The sequence below is a fragment of the Prionailurus viverrinus genome, chromosome D4 (assembly GCF_022837055.1).
Source record: "Prionailurus viverrinus isolate Anna chromosome D4, UM_Priviv_1.0, whole genome shotgun sequence".
In the NCBI taxonomy this organism is placed as follows: Eukaryota; Metazoa; Chordata; class Mammalia; order Carnivora; family Felidae; genus Prionailurus; species Prionailurus viverrinus.
In genome coordinates, this window is record NC_062573.1 from 77,638,480 (window position 1) to 77,665,136 (window position 26,657).

Here is a 26,657-nt window from a genome sequence, read left to right on the forward strand (position 1 = left end):
GGCTAAGCCTGGTTCTGGTTTGGGTTGCAGTTCGCCGTAAATCCTGGCAACAAGAAATGTTTAAACATGCAGCCCATGTGTGTCTCCTCATGATCTCAGCTGGTAGTTCTAAGTGCACAAGTGATCTCACTACTTAAAAATAAGTATTCCGCTCTCGTGAGGGTTCTTTTTTTAATACTGACCAGATTTCTAATCTTAGCAGCTCTTGGAATGAGCTTAAATAACATTCTGTAATATTCAGAAGGCCTTTCTGACCAACAGATAAGCAAAGCAGATTATGACCATGAATGAAAACTGGGTCGATGGACAGATTATGGGATTGATAGGAAGCATTCTTATCCCAGAAGTTGAATCTGTGTGCACTTACTCTGTCTTGGTTGTGACAGGCCAGGTTTGAGGGACCCATAACTTTTCTCCCAGCTGGGTTGGAGGTTGTAGGCATGGTAAAGTTTCACCTTGTGAGTTCTTATTTATTCATTTATTTTTTATTTTTTATTTTTTTAACGTGTATTTATTTTTGAGACAGAGGGAGGGAGAGAGAGCATGAGTGGGGGAGGGGCCGAGAGAGAGGGGAACAAAGGATCTGAAGGAGGCTCCAGGCTCTGAGCTGTCAGCACAGAGCCCGAGGTGGGGCTCGAACCCACAAACCCTGAGATCATGACCTGAGCCGAAGTCAGACACTTAACCACCTGAGCTACCCAGGTGCCCCCGTGAGCCTTTATTTAACAGAGGCGGTGCTTAGGGGCACCTGGGTGGCTCAGTGGGTTAAGTGTCTGGCTGTTGATTTCAGCTCAGATCATAATCTCACGGTTTCTGAGTTCGAGACCCAGTTTGGGGTTGGGACTTGGGATTCTCTCTCTCCCTCTCTCTCCCTGCCCCTCTCCCCCAAAATGAACAAACATTAAAAAAATAAAGGAGGTGCTACTTAGCATGATGTTTATGGAAGCAATTTTCTGTGAAGAGTCACAAGTACTGTGTGTATTTTAGGTCTTTTTTCATGATCTTATCTAAGTGAACAAGTTGCCTCCCCAGAGGGATCTTCTGTATTTTGGACATGCTCTCTTTTAGGTAGAATCAAGAGGTCATCGTGTGATTTTTCTGAATTTAGTCTCACAATATTTGGTTCAGTCAATAAATCCCATCAGCTTTGCAAACCATTTTGTGAAAACATTGGTTCAGCTTGTGCTGTCAGATTTTCCCATCCCTGCCCACTTCTGAGTGCCTTTTTTCTCTCAGATTAACTGCCCACAAAGTGAAGGCATTTTAAGTGTTGCTGTTCGGCAGGCACACCAGGTCTCCCGGAAGAAGAGGAAAAGGATGTTCCCGGACTCGAAATATAAGAGAGAGAGATGATGTTTCTAACCATTGATTAGCCCAGCTGCATAATATCTTTACACCCTTAGTTACATGCGTCACCTCTCACTTTCTTCTGATTAAAGCCGAAAATGTTCCTTCTTCCTCTGCTGTCAGTGTCCTCCTCGGCTACGTCCGTGAGCCCACCCCGTATGGCTGATTGATTTCCTTTTCCACCAACATTCCAAATTGATTGACTGGGATGTATTAACACATCTCAGGAACACGCCGTGGAGATGTTTTTGGAGGCAGCACATTCTGGCGTGTTCCCGTCCAGCTGGGAGAACAAAGACTGATTTGTCTTCCCACGAGCTGGCCAAGGAGGCATCGGTACCTGTGGGCTTTATGCCGCGGGGACCCCAGCCGGGACCCCGCCCCTGTAGGTGGTGAGTCAGCCCGATGATGTGCTGATTGTTGTCGCGTACCAGGGTGGAGACCTGGAAGTCTGTGGGCCGGTAGGGGTGGAGGGAGAGGTTTGCATGTCAAACCATTCCAACAATGTAGCTTACAGGAAAAAAATTGCAAAACACCGATGCCCTGTACCGCCAACTTTTTCCATTAGCACCACGCTTTACACGGGTTCCAAGTCTGTCCCAGGGACAGCAGCTTGGCAGTGTGAAGGGGAAGCAGTCACCTCACATCCTAAGCTTCTGTGGTTGGCTCCCTGTCACCCCGTGTGGGAAGGAATCCCACCAGTTCCTGGGCACCTTCTTCCACAGTCTCATGCATCACTCACACATACAGCAGCTGTGGGTTCCCTGAACAGGGCTGCTTGGACGTTGTTGGGCGCTAGAAAATAGCTCCTCGAACTTACGGCCCCTCAGCCGACTGATTTTCAATGAAGAAACCCCAGACAGGAAATCTTCCTTAAAGGTAAAGGGGCCTCAAAGCTGGGGTTTCCCCTCTGGGGCATTATTCTTTGCTCTTCTGTCCTCTGGCCACTTTCATATGAAAAAAAAAATACTTCGCAGACAGTGGTGAATATAAATCAGGGTGCAGTTTTGGAACAACCAGAAGGAATGATAGAAAACTCAGTAAAAATACTTCAATGAGTTCGTTCATTCAGTCGAACGAACTTTTATTTTTTTTACTTAAAAAAAATTTGTTTTAATGTTTATTTTTGAGAGAGAAAGAGAGCATGAGCAAGGTAGGGGCAGAGAGAGAGGGAGGCACAGAATCCGAAGCAGGCTCCAGGCTCTGAGCTGTCGGCCCAGAGCCTGATGCGGGGCGTGAACCTGCGAGCCTCGAGATCATGACCTGAGCCGCAGTTAGAGGCTTAACCGACTGAGCCACCCAGGCACCCCCAGTAGCTCACTTTTAAATGACTACACAGAAATTCATTTGGCAGAGGGACGGCTGTTTCCCTTTTTTAGTGACCTGGACCCACCCTGAGGTCCTGTGAAAGTTGGTCTTTCTTTGCCTTACTCTCCCTTCTTTGTGATTTTGTTTTGTTAAGGATGGCTGGCAAGATTAAGGATCATTGGATTTTCTATACTTCTATTATTCTTTCTGTCTCTCCAAACATGTTAGCTTTCACGAACTTTAATCTCTCTTCCCTCCTCTTAACTCTGGGCTTTTGTTTTTGACCTTCCTTGGATAGAAATCATGATCTGTTTCTGTTTCTTCGGTCCTGATGCCTGGGAAAATCATGGGGCGCCTTCCCAGCCCTCCGGGGCCCCAGGCAGCCAGAGACCAGTTCTGGGCAGAGTTGTGGAACAGGCTGGGGCTTCTGCACCGTCCCCGCTGCCCACCTGCTCTGTTCGCCTCCTAGGGGCTTGCTCAAAGCACTGTCCTCTTGCTCTGGCTTTCTTTCCCATACCTACTGCTCCTCCCTGAAGACCTTCCTCACTTATTTCTTCTAACAGGTGTTCTCAGTTGCTCCCAGGAGGACCTCACCCCTTCCTCTTCTTTATTCCTGGAGAGCCCTGTCTTTTCATTAAGAGTTAGGGCTGTGGGCCTCACCCATCTGTCAGGATGGAGGCCTCCAGAGGCAAGAGCCACGTCATCTGCAACTAGCTGTGCCCATTGTGGCTTGCTCAGGCTCCACGTTCAAGCGGCACCTGTTTGCAGCGCACCTGTTTTGTGCTGGCATAACACTGGGCCTCGAATCCAGAGCAAGACACAGGCACAGGGCCTGCTTGCGTCTCTGTGCGATTGAATTGAGCCCTGCCGTTTGCCCGTCTTACATCGTTACACCTTTTATGGTTTTCTCCCAGCCTGGGTCCCTGGGTATTTTTCAGTCTGTGGCATACACTCGCTTACAGGCTTCCTCCTCTTACCTCACCACTGAGTGCAAGTTCTCGTATCTCCTTTCTCCCCATCACGTGCTCTAAGGTCGGTGTGAAATGATATTGTCTGTTAAGTGCCTTGGGTTCCGGGGCAAGGTGAGCAGATACAATGTGGTCTTCCAGGGAAGATTATTGTCAAAGGCCATTGGAAAGTTCTTTCTAGCTTCCATGGTCTCTTTCTTGTCAGCGACCCAGCCAGAGAGAGGATCCAGCCAGAGAGAGGATGTTACTTCCTTTTGCCCCGGGCTTGTTACCTAGTCTGGTTTGGCAGGCTGGTTGGAACCATGGTTGGGAAACCGAGTTGGTGGCCTCTCAGGTTGGGAGTATGGCTGGTCATTCGGCCCGCCTTCTTCCCACGGTGCTCTTGGGGAGGTGTCTACAGATCTCTGACCCCTTTTAGGTGGCAGGAAATAAACGGTTCTTTAATTATAGTAAATAATTATTAAATAAATTATAATTAATAAATTATAATCATTATCAACTATAAATTTTAATTATAAATGAATATTAAATAGACTGTTCTTGTTTGAGGTGGTTATGGTCTTTGTGGTAATCTATTTTAAAGTCTTAATCTCCTTATTTATTTTCACGCCTCTCAATCCATTTTGTCATGGGCTGTTTTCAAAGCTGATTTCAAGACCTAGGTGAAAGTATATCGTGAGACAGTCTCTTGTATAAGTTTGAGGAAAGTAATAATCATGGGGCACCCCAGACCGTGAAGAAAGCCTGTCGTGTAGAAAATCATTCTGACTCTGGCGTTAAGACTTACATGTGTTCGAGGAAATGCACTTTGTTGAGTAAGGTATAACAAAGACAGAAGATTGGTTTTTTGTTTTTTGGGGGTTTTTTTGGTTTTTTTTTTTGTTTTGGGCCTTTTTGCATAGGCCCATCACCCACAGTGTCCTTGTCCTAATATCACTCTCCTGGCCAGAATGCCACACTTCTGCTGGGCACACCCTCCTCATGGTGACTGTGGCCTCTCTTTGGAAAATCTCCCCTTTCCAAAACACGTTAAGTTTTAGAAAGAGTACATCCTTCAAATCCAGGCATGTAAAGGAGGAACCCTCCTGCAATCCCCAACGCTGCACACGCCTAACAGGACTAGAAAGAGCTAGAAGCCCTCACTGGACCTGTCCTGTAATCCCCTTCAAGGGCTGTGGCAGAGGTGGGTGGAGAAGGAGCTGGCAGGGATGTGGAAGGGAGCTCCTCCCACGGCACTCCCTCCCTGGAGTCAGCCTGGACATCAGCTTGTGTGTCAGTCCATCTCTGTTCTGAGAGCCCAGGAAGGGTGAAGAAGCATGGTAAGGAGTTTGAATTCTGTAGGGATTGGGAGGGAGGCACATCTACAGTATCGCAGAAATAACCCCGGCCTTCCTCAAGAGTGATAGCACAGCATCCTGATTTCAGTCTGTCTCTTTTTAAGATGAATTCTTATACGTAGCACTCCTGCACCTTAAGTTTACCTTCATGAGGAATGGTGGTAAGGATCCCAGGCTGTTGTCTTCACCTTTTGTGTGTGTGTGTGTGTGTGTGTGTGTGTGTGTGTGTGTGTGTTTATTTTTGAGAGAGAGACACAATATGAGCAGGGGAGGGGCAGAGAGAGCCAGAGACACAGAATCTTAAATAGGCTCCAGGCTCTGAGCTGTCAGCACAGGGCCCGACATGGGGCTCGAACCCATGATCTATGAGATCATGACCTGAGCTGAAGTCAGATGCTCAATGCACTGAGCCCCCCATATACTCCTGTATCTTTTTTTTTTTTAATGAAACATCATAATAGTAACAGAGCTAAGTGAAACATAAAGTGATTAAATTAATATGCAGCACAATTAACATTGTTTTTCTAATCTGTTCTATGGTTTGCTCCAATAAGGACTCTTGTTAATTTAAAAAGGGAAGAAGGGGGCGCCTGGGTGGCTCATTTGGTTGAGCGTCTGACTTCGGCTCAGGTCATGATCTCACAGTTTATGGGTTCGAGCCCCGCGTCCAGCTCCGTGCTGACAGCTCAGAGCCTGGAGCCTGCTTCGGATTCTGTGTCTCCTTCTCTCTCTGCCCCTTCCCCGCTCACACTTTGTCTCACTCTGTTTCTCAAAAATAAATAAATGTAAAAAAAAAAATTTTTTTAAGGGAAGAAGGGGCGCCTGGTTGCCTCATTTGGTGGAGCGTGCGACTCTTGATCTCAGGGTTGTGAGTTCGAGCCCCACGTTGGGTATAGAGGTTGCTTAAAAATAAAATCTTTCAAAAATAATCAAATGGGAAAGAAAAATAGGTGGTCACCTGGAAAATGGGAAAAGAAAAAGGAATGGGACCAGGGATGAAATTGGATCCCGGATGGGTACCATGAAGCCCGTGCTGGGTCACACTGAGGCCTGGGAGTGAGTTCTGTTTGGCCAACCCAGGGTTTTGTTTTAATTTAATTGCCAAGATTTTAAAAATGCGGTGATTTCATATAAAAATACTAATTTCTTCAGCTTCTCTTGAAAGGTCAAAGATGTCTGTTGGATGTTGTTCTTCCCCAGGCCAAGTGAACTGGAGGGAACAGGTGCTCGCTGTTCCCCCCCCCCCACCCCAGCTGCCCTGGACCCCTCCTTTCAGTGACTGGCCTGGACTCTGAGGGTGTTTGAACTTGTCATCTGGACCCTGAGGGTGATTGTATGGTTAAGGGGCTGCCCCCAATTTGGCCCTCAGCCAGACACACTTTGAGACGCAGACCTTGTTTGGCTTAAAGCGGAGGACCTTATTTCTGGCTTCAGTATAGACTCATCTGGGGAACCTCTAAAAATGCTGATGCCTCTGGCTCTGCTCCAGGAGATTCTGATTCACTGGGGTGGGGGGCGGGCAGCTCAGCGTTTTTTGAAAACAGCCCCAGGCAGTTTAATTGTGCAGTGGGGTTGAAAACTTCTGGCACGGAGGGTGTTGGTCTGGGACGTCCCAGTGTTGGTACTTCTGCCCCGAAAGCTAAAAGTGATGTTAGCGCTGTGGCCGCCCCAGCCCAGAGTCCTGACTCAGCTGTAAGATGAGGGCATGGGCTCAATCTCTGACAGGTGCGCACATCTGTTTAAAAGGAAAGAGTAACACGCAGAGCTGGGCTCCTCTGGAAGGATTTAAATTAGCCTGCTGGGCTCTGGGCGCCTGCCCTTCTGGGGACACGCACTTCATGGAGATTTAGAGGACATGGCTCCCCTAAGTTTGTCGAGGTGTGGGGTGTGTGCAGGAGTAGGGGCAGAGGGAGGCACAGGCCTTCTGCAAGCCTGCAGAGAGGACATGGCTGGAGGGTAAGGGCCAGCCTCAGACAGAACTGATAACTTCAGCTGGTCTGTGCAACCTAGGAGAACTTTGTCTGAGAGGCCGGGAAAACACATCAAAGGGGAAGGAAAAATCCAGGGACGCCTGGGTGGCTCAGTCAGTTAAGCATCTGAAGTCGGCTCAGGTCATGATCTCAGTTTGTGAGTTCGAGCCCCACTCTGGCTCTGTGCCGACATCTCGGAGCCTGGAGCCTGCTTGGGATTCTGTGTCTCCCGTCTCTCTCTGCTCCTTCCCTGTCTGGTCTGTCTGTCTCTCTCTCAAAAAGAAATAAATGTTAAAAGTATTAAAAAAAAAAAGGGGGGGGGATATAGTTTTTAAATGTAAATACAGAAGGGGAAGGAACAGTCCAAGCCAAAGCATGTTCCTTCTCCCTACCCTTCAGAGTTTCCTGCTCCCGTCTCCCGCCCCCGTCTTTCTCTGCCCTCTGAGGTATAGAAAAGACTATACTTTGTAAGTGGCTTTTCAGTACTGGGTAGTACTCACCCAGCCGTGGAGGAGTGAGCAATATAGATGACGTAAGCTGCATCTGTAAAATACCAGTAACCATACTTAGCTCACAGGGTGGTGGTGAAGTTGAAATGCATTCGCACTTGTATGAAGTGCCTCGAACAGTGGTCTAGAAGAATCGTGTGCACTGGACGGTCGGGATAGATGGGGGCGCAGTGCTGTGTCTGTGAGGCCGGGAGCGCGTTAGTAATCAGTCACTGAGAGAAGAGGAACGTACTGGGGGAGGAAGGTACACTCGGGGTGTGTCAGGAAATCTGCATCTTAAAATGTCCGAAGTATAATTCCCCATTACCACTCCCTACTTCATTTAACTTGGGTTTGATCTCTAGACTGGGGGTCAGGCCCCCCCAGAGATAAAAGTCTCGATGCAGTAATCCTGCCAAGTAAGCATTAGAACTGTGGGTTCAGATATGCTTGACTGCAGCCTCCGTGCCCCGCAGCGGCCACCCAGGGGACAAAGACCGTCAGTGCCCTCGGCCTGCCTGGTGTCACAGAAGGCTTTTGTCCACAGTCTCTTTCCCTTCACGCTGGCTGTCAGCCTTTCCGGCTGCTTTCCACCTATCAGAGGAAAGTACATCCCCGTTCTCCCAGGGTTCGCTTGGATGCTTCTTTTGTACATAAATTAAAAGAGAGTGAAGGCCAACAGGTGTGTTTCTCTCCCGGCAGAGGGAACCTGTGTGACTGGCACTTTCCAGGCAGAAGGCATTCCTGTTTTTATTGTTCACCGTTTCCATCCTCTGTCATCCATCATAAAGGACTAGATATGGATCTGTATACTATGACTTTTCTGCTTAATGGAAGCACACATAGGAAATAATTGCTTTCAGCTATTGACTTTTGAGAGAGCGCAAGCAGGGGAGGGGCAAAGAGAGAGTGGGGGACAGAGGATCTGAAGCGGGTGTGGTGCTTGAACTCAAGAACCCTGAGATCATGACCTGAGCTGAAGTCGAACGCTTAACCAACGGAGCCACCCGGGCTCCCTTCTTCAGCTGCTTCTAGAATAAGCTATATTCTTTTTTTTTTTAATTTTTTTTTTCCAACGTTTATTTATTTTTGGGACAGAGAGAGACAGAGCATGAACGGGGGAGGGGCAGAGAGAGAGGGAGACACAGAATCGGAAACAGGCTCCAGGCTCTGAGCCATCAGCCCAGAGCCCGACGCGGGGCTCGAACTCGCGGACCACGAGATCGTGACCTGGCTGAAGTCGGACGCTTAACCGACTGCGCCACCCAGGCGCCCCTAGAATAAGCTATATTCTTAACCAGAACACAATGTTTACAGAATAAAAATGGAGCAGAATCCTCTTTCACAGGATTAAGAAACACTACGTTCAGATTCATCCCTTTAGTTCTTAAGAACAAGGCTTTTGATCATAATACCTAGTTTGGAATATAATAGTGTGACTGAATAATACCAGAATTTTCTCCTAAGTCCAGAGAAAAATGTCTCTCTGTTAAAAGCAAAGGCTAAAACAAGCCCGAGGGAATTTTTAGGATGATGGACACTTCCTAAAACTGGATTGTGGGTGTGGATGCCACACTGTATACGTTTACTAAAACTCACCAAACTATATATACACTTTTAAAAATCAGTAAATTTTATGGTATGTAAATATCTCAATAAGCTCATTTTGAAGCTCACCAAAGAGGAAGAATTTTTTTTTTAAGTTTATTTTGAGAGAGCGTGTGCGTGTACACATGAGTGGGGGAGGGACGGAGAGAGAGGGAGGCAGAGAATCCCAAGCAGGCTCCTCACGGTCAGTGCAGAGCCTGATGTGGGGCTCGAACCCATGAAATGGTAAGGTCATGACCTGAACAGAAACCAAGAATCAGATGCTTAACCGACAGAGCCACCCCAGTGCCCCGTAACTCAAATCTTTCATCTAATGTAGCCGTTTGGGGATAAAATAATTTGGAATTATTTGGACCCTATATTTCAGACTGTCTGGCACTCAAAGCTTTGTTCTTCATTTTTTTTTTAATCTGTTTTTTCATTTGTCGTAAAACAAGCCCAAATGAGTCCCACACCCTCTTAAAAAAGTTGAGTCCTTGTAGCTTCACGCAGAAAGGTGTATGTCCCAAAGATAAGCATCCAGCCACCAGCAGGGTGTCAGGACGATGGAACAAGAAGGTAAATGGAGTGAGACTCAGGACATGTACAGGCACTCAGATGGACCAGTCACACGAGGCGAATTCAGTGGATTCTTGAAAACATTTGGCTTTTCTGTGCATAGCTGTCCGCTGTTATGCATTTTGCAAACCAGGTGATCTGGAGTCACCCTAATCTTTGTTAATCTCTCTTTTTTGTTTAGAACGGGTTTTGCTTGTTTGCCCCATAGACAGAGTTCAGTAAATCTTGTTCTGCTAGAGTCACTATTTTTTTTTAATGTATTTATTTATTGTGAGAGAGTGAGAGAACAGAGGAGAGGCACAAAGAAAGGGAGGGAGAGAATCCCAAGCAGGGTCTGCTCTGTCAGCGTGGAGCCTGACGTGGGGCTCGAACCTGCGAACCATGAGATCATAACCTGACTGAAACGAAGAATCAGACACTTAACTGACTGAGATGTCCAGGCGCCCCCTACTAGAGTCACTTTTATCCAGTGCTGTTAGGAACAAATGAAGAGCAGGTTTTAAAGTACCTTTTCTTGGGGTGCCTGGGTGGCTCATTCAGTTAAACATCCAACTTGAGCTCAGGTCATGATCTCACAGTTCGTGGGTTCAAGTTCCGCATTGGGCTCTGTGCTGGCAGCTCAGAGCCTGGAGCCTGCTTTGGATTCTGTGTCTCCCTCTCTCTCTGTCCCTCCCCTGCTCGCTCGCTCTCTCTCTCTCTCTCTCTCTCTCTCTCTCTCTCTCTCTCAGAAATAATGTTCCATTAGAGGAGCACATCATTCTTAGGTTTTAAAACAGAAACAAAAGGTTGCTGAGAGATGTTACCATCCTAAGACAGAATGCACTTGTTTGGGAACTAAGTCTGTGTCTTTGAAAGTCACATGATTGATTTTGGATAAAAATGTTTAAAGCGATTTGAAAAAAAGGCTTGGGTCTGTGGTTTACAACCGGGAGTGTTTTTAGCCTTCAAATTACATGTTGCATTACAGAAGAATAAACCAAGCGGGGGAACCACTCGCCTCCAGCCCAGCCTGGGCTCAGCATTCGACTGAATCATTTCCTTCAGCAGACGGCTAGTGAGCCGTAGCTCAAAGTTCTTCTAACAGGGAGGCTTTGGGGAGGGAATAAGTTAGGGTGGTGGGGGGTGGTGCACAGAAAACATTTGCTGCTTCTCTGACTTCTTCCTAGAATTAGTTGATCTGCAGCTATACTTCTAGGTTAGCATTTCACATGTTTAAAGAACATGAGGATAGCGTGTTTGAAAAATAGGAAGGGGCACAGGAGAGGTCTGTCTCCACCTCTTTATTTGTTGTTAAGATCCTCGCTGGCGATTCTGTTGGGTGGTAGTTTTTGCTGTCTCACTGACGCCTGGAGTGCTGGAATTAAACCCCGCAGCCAGCAGGCTCTTAGTTGGTCAGGAAATTCCAAATGGGTATAAATAAATTCTCTCCAGCAGCTCCTGGGCTGTCTGCCTGCTAATGTGTATAGTTCCTTTAATGACGAGGGAAGTATGCTGGAGGCTTGGCTTCCTGCTTGCTGAGAATCATAGTTATTTTGTTCCTGGGTAGGTAAGTAAGAAAGCCCAAAAGAAGAAAAAAGGAGAGGGTGAAGTTTGGTGGGGGGAGGGGAACGCTAGAGGTTATGACAAATATTTGCTTTTATTACAAGCTGGAAATGAAAACTCGGTACTTGGTTTTAGGTTCATTGATCATTTCAGCTTTAGCTGTGGCTTCGACATAAAGATGTCATTGTCGTGGGAGTGAAAGGTTGTACGTAGATGCTACGGTTTGAGTTTCTGCATTGATGGTGTATTTCAATTCCAGAATTTGCTTTTTTGTTGCTAAATCCATTTTTGGTCATTTGTTTTCAGCTCTGTGTTTCGAAGGGGGAACCGTTCTGGGTGCCTTAAAGCTGGCTTCTTGTTCTTATATAAACACTTTAAAACAAAGTAAGGGCTGTGATTCATACAGTTTACCTCAGTTCTGTCCCCCCGCCACCCCACGCCCCAAACCCATGCTGTTTTGTTAGAAAAGCCCAGTGTTTTGGGCTTGTGTGACTCCTCTGCTTTCCACAGAATTACCCTTTGAACTGCCACATTTCCTATATTTACACTTAGCACGACATGCTTGTTTCTGAAGAAAGTTCTGAAGAAACGGCCCTTAGTCCCCAGGCTCCTTCTCTCCTGTGCATGCGTGACAGATATTTCAGGCTGTATTTCAGCAACATCTCATCACGTTAGGTGGTGAACATTAGAGAGCAGTGCCTCCGTGGGTGAAGGGCCCTACTTCGAGACCCATTTGGGGTCGAGTCGTCGCCTCTGAGCGCTGGCACGGAGCACTGGAGAAGAGGGCCATTGTGTAAACCTCAGGGCCCCTGCAGTGTCACGTGCCCCCTTCACACAAAGTGCCTTTCATTAAGACACAGCCCATTCCGTTCCCAGGAACGTAACCCTTTCCGCTTTCTTCCCTCCCAACCGCTCACCTGTAGCCTGGCTTCTGGACTCTGGCGACATGCCCGGGCCAGACCTGATGATGCAGCAAAGGGGGGCCGCGTTCGGGGCCGGTTGGGCCGTGCCGGGTGATGTGACACGTCAGGGAAGGTGCTACGGGATGAAAGGGGCAAAGAAAGAGGCCACGGGCACTGTCTGTGTGGGCTCATCTGGTCTGACACCTGCCACCATTAACCACTTTCTTCGCTTGAGCACCTTGCGTGCGGTGTCGTGACATTGTGAGTGCAGTACGGTCACAGGGTCATAGTCTGGAAGAAACTTCCGTGGAGTCTCAGAGTCCTACCAGCCCTCTCATTTCACGCATACAACGCTTATCTCTGCCCTGTGCGGTCCCCGGCCCCTGCTGCCCATTGCTTGTTAGTGACCTGGGAAATATTTATACCTCCTATTCCTCTTTATTGAAAAGTATACCTTCCCCAATTTAGGCAAGCCAGCCTAGACCGTCACAGAGATGTGCCCATGGTCCTAAAGCACACGTCTCCGCACAGCGTGTTGAAGAGGGCTTTACTTTAGGGCTGCCGTGGAGCTAGAAGCACGAGATGGTTCAAGAAAATTAGTGCCGACTCATGTCCCCTTCTTAGCAGGAAGGAATGTTTTAATTTGGCCATAATTTATTTGTTTTTTAATTTTTTCACATTTAATTTTAGAGGGAGAGAGCGTGCGTGAGCAGGGGAGGGGCAGAGAGAGAGGGAGACATAGAATCTGAAGCAGGATCTGGGCTCTCAGTTGTCAGCTCAGAGCCCGATGTGGGGCTCGAACTCATGGACCTGAGCCGAAGTCGGATGCTTATCCAGCTGAACCCCCCGGGTGCCCCTGGCCATAATTTATTTTTGAAGATTGGGGGTGTTCGTCTACTTTTGCTCCTGTTTTATGTCACCTCCTTCCTGCATAACTGGTGTTGGCCCAGGACTTCTCCCCCTTAACTGGTGCCTGCTCTCCATGCCCCCCGTGTCCCTGTGCTCCCACACGCACATCCCCTGCACGACCCAGCCAACATCTCCCCTATCCGCTGTCGGAAGCCAGATCCAACATGGACCTCAAAGTTTTAGCAAACTCATTGGCTAAACACCTCAAACCCTAGCTTCATGGAGTGTGAGAGAAGAAGCAGGGTGAAGGGGAGCCATTCTGGATCATCTGGGATGCTTCACCCAGCCACAGAGGGTGATCAGTCATAGTAAATAATAACAGACCGCAGGCATCGATCTAAGCAGTCTGCAACAGCATCGTGAAGCAGGTCTGTTATTTTCCCAATTATATGGCCGAAATAGGATCTAAGTTGCCAACAGCTGGAAAGTGGCAGGACCAGGATTCAATCCCAGGCAGTCTGGCCCCAGAGTGCCTGCTCTTAATCATGACGTCTCTTCCTCCACCCGTCCTCATTAATCTGTAGATGCCTAGATGTGGAGTTTTTCATTTCGACATATATGGATCACACTGCCAAGCACTCAGGGATAAAAAAAAGAAATTCTGCGTTCCTGTCCACCGCCCGCCCTCCACGGCCCGAGACACCGTCTGGTTGGGGAAGACCCGCCTGCTCATCCGCATGTGTAGGCTGAGTGTTTTAGAACAGAAGGAAGAAAGTGACCAGTTCCTCCCAGGGCAGAGCAGTTGGGGATAAGCGAAGCTTCGACAAAGGATGGGCTGTTTGGGTTGGGCCAGGACAGCGCAGCTAATTCTGACAGATGAGAAGGGCAGGGGTGGGTGGAGGGAACAGGACGAGCGAAGGTGGTTAGGCTCAAAGGTTGTTCCTTGGGTTGTGGTTCAGGGTGGGAAGGAACCTGGGAGGTGGTGGCTTGGGGCCAAACTGTTAAAGACTCTTCAGCGCCACAGAAAGGAGCTTTTAGACGTTTTTCCCTCTAATGGGGCTCCTGACCTATCAGTCTGCAAGGTTAATCATTGAGAAGCCCTCTGCGTTGCCAGGGATACCTCAAGCAGATGTAAAATTGGTCAAAGGATATGTCATACAGAACAGCAGAGGCATCAGGCCCCGATTTAAAAACAAAAAACAAAAAACAAAAAACTCAAACCAAACAATAACAAAAAAAGCAAGCTGCCTCATTTGCATCTATGAGCAGAGTCTTGGCTTTGCTCCCTGGTGACTGGCTGTCTGTACTCATGTCCCTAAAGACACAAGCGAAGAGAGTTTACTGTCCTCTCTAGACTCCGCGTATACAGCCACGTATGTGTGTGATTGACTTTGAAAGGACTTCACGCTTATGGAAAATTTACGAAGAAATTCTCACTCCTCCTTCAGCCCAGATTCAGATTCCCCAGTGGTTAGCCTTTTACCACATTTGCTCCGTCTCTTTCCATGTCTGTCATGCGTATACCTTGTCTCTGTAAGTCTCCTTCAACCTAGAAGAGTTCTTGGCCTTTTCCTTTCTTGCATGACCTTGACGGTTTTAAAGAAAGACCTTCTGTTCTGCAGGATGCCTTTCAAGTAGGATCCATCCACGTTTCCAGACTCACGCCATGCCTTCTAGGCAGGAACACCGGAGAAAGAGCATGCCCTCGGGGTCACGTGACGTCAGCCTTGACCTCCTGGTCCATGAGGTTGTCTGTGAGCTTCCTGCACCGCAGACTATTGTTTCCCTTTGTGATTGATAAGTATTTTCTGGGAAGGTAGTCAGAGGCCATTCCAATACCCTGTTCTTCAGCACAGAGTCTCTGCTCGTAAGCTTTATGTCCAGTGGTGAGGATTCCTTCCCAAATCAGCCACTGTTATAGTGGCTGTTAAGTGATGATTTTGTTTTCATAATTCCATTATTCGTTAGTTGGCACTCAAGTGTATTTGTTAGAACATCATGGCCTCGGAGGTCCCTGGTTTATTCATCAGGGTGTCATCTGCTGTATCATCAATCACAGTATTTTGATGCTGAAATTCTCCCTGAGTGGGACAGTGAGAAGCCAGAAGAAACCTTCCGAGCCAGGTGGGTGCTGTCTCTAAACTGCTGATCTGAGGGCCACCTGGGTGGCTCAGTCATTCAACTCTTGATATCAGTTCAGGTCGTGATCTCATAGTTGGTGAGTTTGAGCCCCGTATCAGGCTCTGTGCTGACTGCACAGAACCTGCTTGAGATTCTCTGCCTCCCTCTCCCTCTGAGCGTCTCTCTGTCTCTCTCTCACATGAATAAATAAACATTAAAAATAAATAAATAAATAACTGGGGCGCCTGGGTGGCTCAGTCAGTTAAGCATCTGACTTCGGCTCAGGTCATGATCTTGCAGTTTGTGGGTTCGAGTCCCCTGTCGGGCCCTGGGCTGACAGCTCAGAGCCTGGACCTTGCTTCTGATTGTGTGTCTCCCTCCCTCTCTCTGCCCCTCCCCAGCTGGCACTCTGTCTCTGTCTCTCTCAAAAATAAACGTTAAAAAAATTTTTTTTTAATAAAAAATAAATGAATAGCTGATCTGAGGTGCACCGACATTTGAGAATAACTGATAGGTGGCACGTGTTCTCTGAGTTCTAGATGTTGTACGCACCTCAGGCCACAGGGAGGGGCCACCTGCAGTGAGATCCTTGTCGGGCAGGCGGGCTATGACAGGTGATTCAAGGGACCTGAAGTTGAGCTGGTCGGAGACCAGCTTAGTGAGTGGAAGTCTTGGATTTTTGAAGAGCATTGCTTACGTTCTCCCAGACTCTGTCCTCTCTGTCGTTAGCCTTCCCTGTTAGGTGAGCCGGCCCCTGGCCAGGTGTGGGTAAAGTATCGGCTGGGACGGGAGCCCTAAGGGGAGGTGATAACGCGCTGTCCTGTCTCCTGTCTCGCTCTCCCTCCTGCACGGAGACGCTTGCTTGGTGTCAGGGGCAGTGCTGTCTTCGCTTCACAGTCACGTTGAAGTCCCTGCTGCTCCCGTCCTAGATTTTCAAGGACACACCAAGTTTGTACCCTGCATCTCAGAGCCAGTTAAGTCGGACCCTCCCCCGTGCCACCCCTGTCCCCCCCAGGTTAGATTTATCATGTTTTAGTGACTTTCAGAAAAGGAAATCCTATCATTTTTCTCCACAGTGAGTCATCCGCTGCTTTGAAGAAAAATATTTTCTTTTTGAGCAGCATAATGAGGTCATGGATAGAGCTCCAGGGGACGAGTCCCCGAGAGCCGACCCTGGTCTCCAGCCCAGCCCAGCCCAGAGTGGCTGAGATTTGCCAGACCCTCTCTGTTCCCTCCTCAGGATTTCTGGGGAAGGTGTAGGCCGCAGGTCCCCACACGCACGTTGTAGGTTCTCGTGGTTTTAACACTGTGGCGAGCACTTACATCGAGTTGTTTTAAAACTCACACCGTGCAAAAAAATAAAAATAAAAAAAATAAATAAAACTCACACCGTGCAAGGGAACGTGTGATACCGAGAGAAGAATTCACGGGGCCTTGGGAGCCACCCTCGGAAACCTGATGCAGGATGCTGAAGGGAATTGTGATCCGTACTCCAGCATGTGGCCGGAGCAGTCTTACTAAAATGCAGATCTGAGCAGTTCGCTCCCTTGTTGAGAACCCTTCTATAGCTTCCCAGGGCACTTGGGAAAAGAGTGCCTCCCAGGGCCCTGCACGGCTGGGGCGCAGTCCCCTCTCTGCCTCGCTTGGGGCAGAGCCCCTCTGTTCAGTGCCTGAAAGTGTCAGGTTGTGGGTGTGCAGTTTCTTTATCTAGAGTTTCTCCCACCCCCTTCCCCTCCACCCTGCAGACACACACCCTGCACGGGGTCCTCAGCACAGCGCTGTGGTGGAACGTTCCAGACTCCCTCCTGGTGGGGTCCCCGCTCTGTCCTTGGTGTTCTCGTGCCACAGTCCTCCCCCGGTCTCTTCCATCTCCGCCGGTGCTTCCCAGGTTGACCCAAACGGGCTCTGTGTCTGACGTGCTTATTAGCTCATGGCTTTGGCCCATCGTAGGTACTTGATAAATATTCGCCAAACGGAAGCATAAAATCCTTCTTTCAGTCTGGTCGTTGCATTTGCTCTCGATCAGCCTGCCCTTGATGAGGTGTGGGATTATGGAGCCGGGTGGTGATGGGAGACCGTGGGAGATGTGTCCGCGGGCACCGGTTAAAAAAGCAGAGATGAGATTGGCTGCGAGAGGAAGTCTAAACGTTCAGAGGGAGAAGCCAACAGGAGTTGCAAAGAGTTACGGACACGAGAAACCACACCATCTCACAACCTAGCCCTCTCACCAAGCCAAGCCTGTATAATTTGTACACTTGCAGTTCATTGTACAGCAGCTCACTTGGCCTGGGATTTCCTGTGAACTTGTGGCTTAACACTTTCGCTTTCTTCACCGTTGTCATTTCCCGTGTGCCCGAAGCCTTGGGGTGGCTGTTCAGAACAGCTGCAACCTGGAGAAGGCAGGGCGGAGGCAGGCAGGTCCCCGGAACAGGAACTCGGGCTTGACAAAACAGGTTCTGACTCCTAGCAGGTCCTCGTGCGAATGGAAGGACGGATAGGTTTGGTAACTGGGAGGGACAAGGCGTTGGTGTCAAAGTAACTCTTGGGGGAATGAAAGAACAAGAGGAGATCTCATCTGTCGCATGTTATCTTAAAGCAGAATGAGGAACACTTGCGTTGTTCTCCTTCGTATTGTGTTCTGCCAGTAGTGTTTCTTGGGGATTTGGTACAGGGAAGGTCCTTGGGTCTGAAAGTTTTGATGCCAACAATGTCATCGGGAGAACTTTCCGGTTAAACCCGTCCAGAAGGATCTGTTCCACTTTGCTCTCTTCTCTGTCCCGCTGATGCGAGCCTAGGAAAGTTGACGTGGAACTCAGTCGCTCTCAGGCTAGGAGTAATTAACTTGGCTAGAACTTCCCCCATTGCCCCCCACCCCTCCCTGAGTTCGTCCTACTGGTTTTCTTTCCTGCCTCTCAGCCTTGGCTGACGTGGAATCTTTTTACTGCTTCTAACAATAGGATGCTTGCAACTCTGCTTGCTTTTTTTTTTTTTAGTTTGTTTTTGAGAGAGAGAGCATGAGCAAGGGAGGGGCCGAGAGAGAGCGAGAGCGAGAGAGAGAGCGACAGAGAGAGAATCCCAAGCAGGCTCCCGGTTGCCAGCACAGAGCCTGATGGGGAACTTGAACTCTCGAACTGTGAGATCATGACCTGAGCTGAAACCAAGAGTCGGACGCTTAACCGACTGAGCCACCCAGGCGCCCCTCTGCTGCTTTTAAACATGGGAATCCAGGATAATTATGTGCTTTTCGGGGACTGACTCAGCTCTTTGGACAAAGCCTTCGTGCTTTGTGGGAGGAGAGACAGTACAGTTACCAGAATTAGCAAAGTTCTTCATTTTCAACCGTCACGTTAGAGTATCTGGTGAAGAAAAATCCATAAAATGTGTGGAAGGGTGGCACATGGGTGTAATTATTTCTCAAGGTGGGGTTCGACAGTCGGTGATCGGGCTGAGCGTGTGCAGCAGTGACATTGGCACAAAGAAGTCCTTGTCTCCTAACTAATAGATAAACTAATAATACCAAAGTTTTGGCCATTTAAAAGTCCACCAGGACATGTTATTTCAGAAACCTTTGGTGCGTTTTGCTCCTATTAAAGAGTGGCTCCGTGTGGTAGAATGTGTAGGAAATATGTCATGTTTTCTTACTCAGAAGTGGTGTTTTTTTCACCCTGTCACTGGTGCATGATGTCATGCCCCCCCACCCCCACCCTCCCCCACCCCCGCCCCAGGAGGTGAGGGACTCGAACACCATGACGTACGAGGCCAAACACTCAGTTGCTCTATGAGAAGTTGTTACTCTGCCCCCTGCCTTGAGCGCAGGCCTTCTCCGCCTCAGCACTACTGACATCCCGGGCTGGATGATCCTTTGTCGGGGAGAGTGGGACTGTCCTGTGCGCTCTCAGATGTTTAGTGGCGACCTTGGCCTCTACCCGCGAGACGCCAGTAGCACCCCTTCCAGCTGTGACAACCAAAACCGTCCTCAGATATTGCCAGATGTCTCCTGGGGGGCAAAATGACCCCTAGTCGAGAACCACCACAAACAGGTTAATACGGTGACTAGTTTACTGCCACCTGTCTGATCTCCCACCTCCCAGGGAGTGTGTTAAATTTTTTTGTCTGCCCAAACCAAATATTGTTTGGAAAGTAAGTTTAATTCGCTTGAAAAATCAAGATCGGGCAGCTCTTCCTGCCCACGGGTCCTGTCCCCCTGCTTCAATAAAATCACCTTTTTGCACCAGAAAAGAAAAGAAAAATCAAGGTCATATAATTCTTTGTTAATTTAAAAGAAATTATTTTCAGGGGCACCTGGGTGACTCAGTCGGTGAAGCGTCTGACTGCAGCTCAGGTCATGATCTCATGGTTCCAGAGTTCGAGCCCTGCGTCGGGCTCTATGCTGACAGCTCAGAGCCTAGAGCCTGTGTCTCCCTCTCTCCCTACCCGTCCCTTGCTCACGCTCTGTCTTTCTCTGTCTCGTAAAAATAAATAAACTTAAAAAAATGTTTTTAATAAAAAAATAAAATAAATTATTTTGGGGGCACCTGGCTGGCTCAGTCAGTAGAGCATGTGACTCTTGATCTCAGGGTCTTGAGTTCAAACCCAAGTTGGGCATAGAGCTTACTTTAAAAAACGTTATTTTTGAGATATCCGTATCTCCATTTCACTTGACTAATGCTGAAAAACTGCAAAGAAATTTTAAATTATTCCGGAGGCCATAAATTGGGCCACTCTCATGGAGCACCAAGTTTGATAGGTGGTAAATGTAGAAATAAAGAGTAGAATTACCCTTAGTTTGTTGATTTCAGCTTCTCTCTGAACACAAGAGAATTTGGCCTCATTGTCTCTAGTTGGTGCTGTCACATTTGGTGTTTGGTTACCCTAAATTGCAAACTGTACAAACTGGGTCATGAGAGAGAACGGGGAAGAGGGACTCTGATACCGTTGATGTTTAGCAAGTAGGTCAGCTCAGAGATGATGCGAACCCAAGAAGCTGGGCACCTGCTCTTAGCAGCCCATCTGCTTACCTGGACACAACAGTACAGATTCTGGTGTTTCTACCTCTTCATTTCTGCCTTGCATTTTATTTGTTTTTTTCCCCATGGACCTCCCCCCCCCCCCCCCCCCCGACCGTAAGCCTTCATCACAGTGTGTTCCCAGCTCTTAGAACAGTGCCTGGTAAATAGTAAGTGACAATAGATAGATGGACGGATGGGTGGATGGATAGATAGGACTAAGATTGCTTTTATTTATCAATATTGTAAGCCGAATGTAGGAATACCTTTTTATTTGGTTGGCCCGCATTTCACACTTGGGGATTATATCATTCCACTTGGCCCCCTTAAATTTAAACTCTGCGCCTACCTTGGTCTAATCCACACACAGCGTCAAGACAGTCTTTACTGATGCCTTTTAACCTTTAGCACGGGGCTGGGTGTGCAAACTAAGGGTGACTGTAAGTAGACAAGATGCCCCGGTCCGGCGCCTGAGTCTGGTGGCCTCTTAGGTGCCCAGCCATCCTCCTCTTTTCTGACCACCCCTTTCCTCCAGCTGCACCAGCAGCCTCTGCCCTGGCTCTTTATCGTCTACCTCTTGTTGTTTAACACTCTGTCATCACTTACCTTATCTGAAAAACTCAGCCCTCGGTTAACTCCATTCTGTTTTGATTAATGATTCACATACTATCATATTGTTCTTGTTCATAATATGCTTTTGTAACTGATCTCAATTAGCGTTATGTTTAGGATGTTTGGCATTTATTTCCCAGTGAGACTATACCTCCTTTTATTTCTTACAATCCTTCCTCCTACTCTTTCCACTGAATAGGACCATTTTCTGCACCCAATTAAGCTTTTAATAAATGCTATATAATGAAGGCAGAGGTAGTGCCTGGATCAGTCTCCACCACTGGATTTCCAGACATTTAGAAAATTCTTGTAAACCCCAGGGACAGACCTCTGATTCCAGAATATTTAGTTGGAAACTGTTACTTTCAGGATTCCATTTGCAGACATAGACAGCGGTTTTTGGCTATATATAAGCAGACATAACCCTGTTAGTCCCCCACCCCCCACCTAAAGAGTTTTCAGGCAGTTAAGAGTCTCTTTATAACCCACTTAGAGATTTTTTTTAAACTGTTGTTTTTATACTTTCCTAATTACTCTTGAATTAATGAAACTTTTATAATAAAAATGTTTTATTATAACATCTCCCCAGTTAATCATTTAACATTTTTCTTCTTTTCAAGATCTGGCCTTTATTTATTTTTTTTAATGTTTATTTATTCTTGGGAGAGAGAGAGACAGAGCGTGAGCAGGGGAGGGACAGAGAGAGAGAGAGGGAGACACAGAGTCTGAAGCAGGCTCCAGGCTCTGAGCTCTCAGCACAGAGCCCAACACGGGGTTCAACTCAGGAACCATAAGATCATGACCTGAGCTGAAGTGGGATGCTTAACTGACTGAGCCCCCCAACTGCCCTGGTCTTAATTTTTTTGTGGGAGAGAGACTGCTGTATCCATTAGAATTCCGTTTAGCTCCAAGTAACAGAGACCCAACACATCGAATAGCTAAACAGGAGAGAAGTTTATCTGTCTTTCACATAGAAGTATAGAGGTGGCTTTCCAGGGGTGCTATAATAGCTCTGATCCACAAAGCTCTTAGAGACCCAGGTTCTTTCTAGCACATTGTTCTTCCATCCGTACATGTGTGAACTCATGGTCCAGTAAAGCTGCTAGTGTTCCAGTCATCACATCTGCATTCCAGGCAGCAGGATGGACAAAGTAACAAGAAAGGGCAGAGAGCTATTCCTGTGTCCTGTAAGGGAGGTTCTGGGTGGGGCGGGGGGGGCGCTGTTTCATAACATTTCTGCATATGGACATACTAACAGTAAAAGAAGCCAGGGAAATACAATCTTCATGTATGCCTAGCTAAACCAGGAGTTCTTTTAGTGTCAAAGAATGGAATAACACAGGAGCGCCTGGGTGGCTCAATCGGTTAAGCGGCCGACTTCACCTCAGGTCATGATCTCACGGTCCGTGAATTCGAGCCGCGCGTCGGGCTCTGTGCTGACAGCTCAGAGCCTGGAGCCTGTTTCCGATTCTGTGTCTCCCTCTCTCTCTGCCCCTCCCCCGTTCATGCTCTGTCTCTCTCTGTCCCAAAAATAAATAAACGTTAAAAAAAATTTTTTTTAAATAAAAAAAAAAAAGAATGGAATAACACATATTGGGGAACATCTAGCTGTCTTTGCCATGGTTGCCCATTCATCCCCCTCCCAAATGAATTTTCTCGGAGTTGATTCCAATATATTTCTCCTGCTTTCCAAACAGTGACTTATAAATCTTTTTAAAAAGATGAATATGTAGGTTGTAAAAATTTATAAAATATGAAGAACAACATACAACCACTCATGATTCTACAGTGTAAAAATAACCACTGATGGGCGCCTGGGTGGCTCGGTCGGTTGAGCGTCCGGCTTCGGCTCAGGTCATGATCTTGCAGTTCGTGAGGTCAAGCCCCCAATCAGGCTCAGCACTGGTGGTGCGGAGCCTGCTTGGGTTTCTCTCTGCCTCTCTCTCTCTCTCTGCCCCTTCCCCATTTGTGCTCTCTCTCTAAATAAATAAATAAACTTAAAAAAAAAAAAACACCGAAAACAGCTTCATGGAAGAGCTGTCTTGAACGCTATGTAGAACAAACAACTTCTGTCTACAGAGTATTAAGATGTTCTTAAAAATTCATTAATACTGTATATTCCGGGAATCCTTCAGTAAACATTTTTAAACATCCATGTTGTTCTCCACATCTTACTAATTGATGTATATGATTGGCAAGGGGGAGCAGTGAAGGAAATTTTTAAAATTAAATTTGTTGCTCTTGGGGCACTTGGGTGGCTCAGCCAGTTAAGCATCCAACTTCGACTCAGGTCATGACCTCGCAGTTCCTGAGTCCCACGTCCGGCTCTGTGCTGACAGTTCGGAGCCTGGAGCCTGCTTCGGATTCTGTGTCTCCCTGTCTCTGACCCCTCCCCGCTCACATTCTGTCTCTCTCAAAAATAAAAATAAAAATAAACATTAAAAAATTTTTTTTAATTTGTTGCTCAAGATACATGAAAGTCTAGCACAGAGGGATAGGATATACACGTGTGGAAAAGTTGGGAAAACATTCAGGGTCCTATAAGTGCCATATCTGTGGTATTGTATGTGAAAGCAGGAGGCAAAAAATGACCCTGGGTATCTTTATTTAACTGTAGAAGAAATACACAGTGGACAGTAGGTTATAAAAATGACACCTTGAGAAACACGGGTTGTTTTTTTAGTTGCTGGAGGATAAAATTTGGATTAGAAGTCACTTAAGATAGTCTGATTTAAGCAGTATTAGGAAATGATCAAACCTTAACGTGGTTGAATTCTAACCTTTCCTGAATCCCAGACTTAGAAGTCCAGAGTTCATTTGGGGGATAATTCAGTGTGCATTTAAGAAACGACTAAAATGAGCCGGGCAGTTAAATTTCACTGAAAAATGTGATGTGTTTGGTTGTGTTCCAAATCTTAACATTAAATCAGTGCATTTTATTTTTTTTTATTTTTTTTTTTTATTTTTTTTTCAACGTTTATTTATTTTTGGGACAGAGAGAGACAGAGCATGAACGGGGGAGGGGCAGAGAGAGAGGGAGACACAGAATCGGAAACAGGCTCCAGGCTCTGGGCCATCAGCCCAGAGCCTGACGCGGGGCTCGAACTCACGGACCACGAGATCGTGACCTGGCTGAAGTCGGACGCTTAACCGACTGCGCCACCCAGGCGCCCCAAATCAGTGCATTTTAGAAAAACGTTTTTGAAAAGAACACAAAAATTACCTTTTTCTACTGCAGATGGGTAAAATAACCATGTTAAGAGAGAACACAGAAAAATCTAGGAGTTAAACCAAAGTATTGATATTACCACTAGGTGGTGAGAGAAGAGTGACTTTTTTCGTTCTTTAAATGGCCTGTACGGGATTTTTTTATTTTTTATTATTTTTTTTAATATAAGCATGGACTACTTTTGTAGCTGGGAAAAGGTGGGGGGTGGTGTTTGTTTTTGAAGAGCTTTTCATCAGTGGCAAAGGCGCGGTTGAGATTACTACTGTCAAAGGATAACTGCTTGTCACTGGTTATGAGCCCAGTGCTGAGATTTCCCGCAGGGGACAGTGGCGCCCATTGTGCCTGGAACTTCCTCAGGTGACCCAGGCCCCAGGCTGCTTAGTTTCCACACCGGCGCACAAACTCTTCGGGGACGAAGTGGCTGGTACGGCGGACACAGAACCTCTGTGTGGAGAGGTTTCAATTGCCGGCTTTATTTTTATGCCTGGCGACGACTGGAACGGAGAACCCACATTTGCACAAGCTGCCGGTTTCCTGTTTTCATTAAGAAAGCAGGGAATGCCGAGCAGCTGAGTGTGTGCGGGGGGCGGTGTCACCGGAGCCGGAGGGAGACTTCATTGGCGAGCACCGGGCCTATGGTGTCTGCGCGTGGCCGGGCGAAGTGTGCACGAATGTTGAACCTCTTTTCCTTACGGGGTGAAGACCGATCGAGGGCGCCCGAGGCAGGGCCGGGCGCGCTGGGAGCCAGCTGGTGAGCGGGGCGGCCGGCGGGGGGCAGGCCGGCGGGGAGAGAGGAGAGGGGGCCTGTGGGTGTGCGGGGACAGGGGAGCCGGCCGGCGGGGAGCCGAGCTCAGCGGGCGCCCGGCGGGTGGGCGGCGGGCGGCGAGCCTCAGGCCGGCGGGGAGCGCGGCGCCGCGGGCACCTGGTGGCGGGGCGGCGGGCAGGCGAGCGGGCCCGGCGGGGAGCGGAGCGCGGCGGGCATGCGCGCGCGGAGCTCAGTCTCCGGCCTGGGCACCCGCTCCCCGTGGCCTGCAGGAGCGGTGGCCCGGTTTTAGAATCGCCGGATCCCGTTGGTCAGATCTGCCTGCTTTTTCTGGACACCCGAGCCGGCGGCTTCTCTCTGCTTGTGGAATCGCAGACAGTTCTGGAAACAGGTCGGGCTGCATATTTTGAGCGAGCGTGTTGCCCGTGTGGAGTTAAAAAGGAAAGAAAGAGGGAAGGAAGGAAGCATTCTGCTAGCGTGAGCCCAAGTATTCGGGTGCCGGCTCCTCATCAGCTCACCCCGAGGTTAGAAAAGGATTAAAGCTGAGCACCTGGTTCCAATAGAATTTCCACGTTTTAGAAATGAAATCCAGTGTCTAAATACGAACAGGGAGAACAGCTTAATATTGTTTTAAATCGGGACACGAAGAATACATAACCTTTCTACTCCACTGCTTGGCAGCCTTTTCGTACTTTTCTTTCCAACTTTTCAGAGGAGAGAGGAGGCAAAAGGTTTACTCAGTGCCTTCACCCTATCAGGTGCAAATGCCCAGCAGTGATTGGACTAGGAAGGACAGGCAGGCAACCCAAATTTTTATAAAGTGAACTGGAAATGCTTGTCCGGCAATGTGGTGGGTTTTTACACCCAGGATAGGAGCAGGGGTACACATGGCTTGCATTTTCACTCATTGGTTTTGAGATCTTTCCACTGCTCAAAAAAAAAAAAAAAAAAAAAAAAGCAGAGTTTGTTATTATGACTCTAGGAAAACACATTACTTAATCCTGCAATTTAAACAAACAAAAACGGCCTTGCTTTTCTATTTGAAATGCACAGCTCAGGTCAGCAGCAAGGTCTGTGCCTTGAAAAGTTCTTGTGTTTCCTTTTCTAAATGTTTGGTTTAGCCCCAAGTAGCATTTACTGAATGCCACATGATCCAGTGTTTAGAGTATAGGTTTGCTTTTATTTTCGTTCTCTTCTGCATCTGTTTGGACGTGTTACAAATACAAAAGGAGGTGTTCTTGGGAGATCGAATGTTTTGTCCAAAAGAAATCCAAGAGAGAAAAGTTCTCCTCCGTTTGGGACAGGGGTGGTGGTGGTGGTGGTGGTTTTTAAATGGGAAGGCACGAAGAGTTGAAGTCTGCCTTCTGTGTTCTTACACACATGCTGCTAGAGTTAATCACTCATTGCCCCCGGCTTTCTCAGCAAGGAAAGGGTCAAGGCAAATTGTGATCTTGTGGTGGTGGTCAGGCACTGGGGTGCTTTCGGCCACCATTTAGAAAGGCTGCAGTGTCTGCAAAAGACCAGTGGTGGGGAGAACTCACGTTCCAGGCTTCCTGGATCTGCACCGATGTGGTCCTTTATTCTAAGCGTTTTCACCTTTGGTGCCTCATAGTTCACTTTATAAAATAGGAGTCTTTAAAAAAAAATTGTTTTTTAATGTCTTTATTTGTGAGAGAGAGACACACACACACACACACACAGAACTCGAAGCAGCCTCCAGGCTCCAAGCTGTCAGCACAGAGCCCCACGCAGGGCTCAAACTCAGCAGCCGTGAGATCAGGGCCTGAGCCGAAGTCAGACGCTTAACCAACTGGGCCACGCAGGCACCCCGAAAATAGGAGGCTTAAGGACTGTTCTCTATACCTCAGTGGCCTGTAGACAACAAAAGAAATGATCTCCTTGAAAACACAAGTCTTTTCAATATGTTCTTTCCAAAAATAAAAGTAGTTGGTAAGGACTTCATATACTCTGGGATCCTTAAAACCACAGTCTCATTACATTCTTTACCAACCTTGTGAGGTAAATATACTTGTTGTTTCCATTTTTACT

General features: G+C 47.7%; 1 protein-coding gene across 4 annotated transcripts in view; it reads left to right on the forward strand.

Moving 5' to 3' along the window:
- Nucleotides 1-26,657, forward strand: part of KANK1 (KN motif and ankyrin repeat domains 1) — a 203,887-nt gene that overhangs the window by 145,565 nt on the left and 31,665 nt on the right. The window contains exon 1 of one of the 4 annotated variants that reach the window (XM_047830511.1): nt 24,886-24,999. The exons of the other annotated variants lie outside the window; for them this stretch is intronic. The gene's annotated coding sequence lies outside the window, so the exon portion shown is untranslated. Of the gene's footprint in view, nt 1-24,885; nt 25,000-26,657 lie in introns of those variants that run through there. 4 annotated transcript variants of the gene reach the window in all.